At 43.9% G+C, this 1,650-nt stretch overlaps 1 protein-coding gene across 1 annotated transcript in view; it reads left to right on the top strand.

Moving 5' to 3' along the window:
- The window catches only part of LOC102005583 (apolipoprotein L2-like), a 21,990-nt gene that overhangs the window by 9,824 nt on the left and 10,516 nt on the right, over window positions 1–1,650 (top strand). The window lies entirely within an intron of this gene.

Genomic DNA, 1,650 nt, shown 5'->3' with positions numbered 1-1,650 from the left:
CCACCAGACACACCCAAAGTGTGCTTTTCTCATCTTCAAAGCAGTTCTCAATCCAATCAAGTTGACATGTCTTGATTGACAGTCACAAAACTCTATAGGCTTGGGGCCAGTGAACTCATTCCCTGCCTGTCCTCCGGTCTCCCTGTAGAGGGCTCTCTCTGCCTCACACATCATTCCTGGCTATGCTTCCTACGTACTTTGGGAATCAGCTCCTATCTCTCTGCTTTATTCTTTCATCTCTTAGTCCAGTTCTGTCTCCCAAGTATTTGCTACAGGCTCTGATCTCCTGTTGGCCTCACTCCACCTCTCCTGGGCAGCAAGATGGGAGAAGCAGTGTGAGGGTTGCGGAGTGTATCTGGCTGTGATTCAACCCAGTTTTTCCACTTATTGGATTTTTGATCTTGAACAGGTCACTTACCGTCTTTTTGTCAGTTTCTTCATTTATAAACAGGGATGTAAATGGTACACACTTCAAAGGCTATTGGAAGAATACTGAGTTATTACTAATGAAGAATTAGAGAAATTACTGGTGCAGAGTGAAGCTCATAAATGTCAGTCATATTATCATTATCTACTACACACCTAATAAGGGCCTTCCCTAGCATTTGATTTGAGTCTCAGGAGGGGTGATTAATAAATGCCCTCTTGTCTTTTTAAAATAATACTGAAACATAATACCCATTTGCATTCTTTCCTTATTTTACAAGACCAGAACACCATGACAGACCTTAAGGAAATTCCTTCTATACACAGATATGGTTTTTTTAAGATTACTGACAACTGATAGGGATGAAAACAATGGACACGGTGGTATACCACTTGTGTTTAAATGCTACACCTTCTGAGCCAGCCATACTAATTCTAGAAAAACCTTAGGAGATAATATGAAATAAAGGTGAAGTCATATGTAAGAATGCTCCTAGCGCTATTATTTAGATAAAGAATTTGAAACAACCTAAGGGCGAGTGTGAGAGTGGTTGGGAGGCCATAGCATGGCCAGGGTGTGACAGGCCTCCAGGCCTAGGTGCGATAGAAGACCTTAAAGAGACAATAAGGTCTTTTATTGTCTTTTATTGTAGGGGGAAGCCTTGAGCATGGGAGGGGGGGCCCTGGTTAGTTTACCAAAACAGGCCATCAGCATAGAATACAATAGCACAGAAGTGTAAGAGAGTCACGGGCAATGAAGGTCTACACATGAGCAAATACTTTGCATTTAAGGAAATGTAGTCATTGAAAGCATGGGACTTGAAATAGAAAGACTTGTGTTCAAGTCCTGGCTCCTGCACAACTGTGAAAATGTAAGCATGGTATATGACCTGTGAGGTGCTTCTCTCTGCTTTAACGCCAGAGCCCGAAGGTCCTTGTCCCATGCAGTGTGTGGTCATGGAAGGAGGGTAAGGAGGTTGCCACGACAGAGTCTCAAGAAACACCAGCCATTCTCAACACTGTACACAAATGTTCCCCGCCCCACGACACTGCTAGAGCATTCCAGCCCATCTGATTTTCTGCATGTAGATTTTGACTGTTTCTATATGTGGTGTCCTCACCTCCTTCCCTTCTCTCTGTCACTCACAAGACCTGAGACCTCTGCCTTGACTGAGGTGAGGGCACAGCAAGTTGGAGCTGTAGCTGGGTGGCGGCCTTTCTTTA

This window comes from Chinchilla lanigera, unplaced genomic scaffold (assembly GCF_000276665.1).
Source record: "Chinchilla lanigera isolate Chin_1 unplaced genomic scaffold, ChiLan1.0 scaffold00012, whole genome shotgun sequence".
NCBI lineage: Eukaryota > Metazoa > Chordata > Mammalia > Rodentia > Chinchillidae > Chinchilla > Chinchilla lanigera.
The sequence above is the reverse complement of the archived record's forward strand: the minus strand, read 5'-3'. Positions and strand labels throughout refer to the sequence as shown.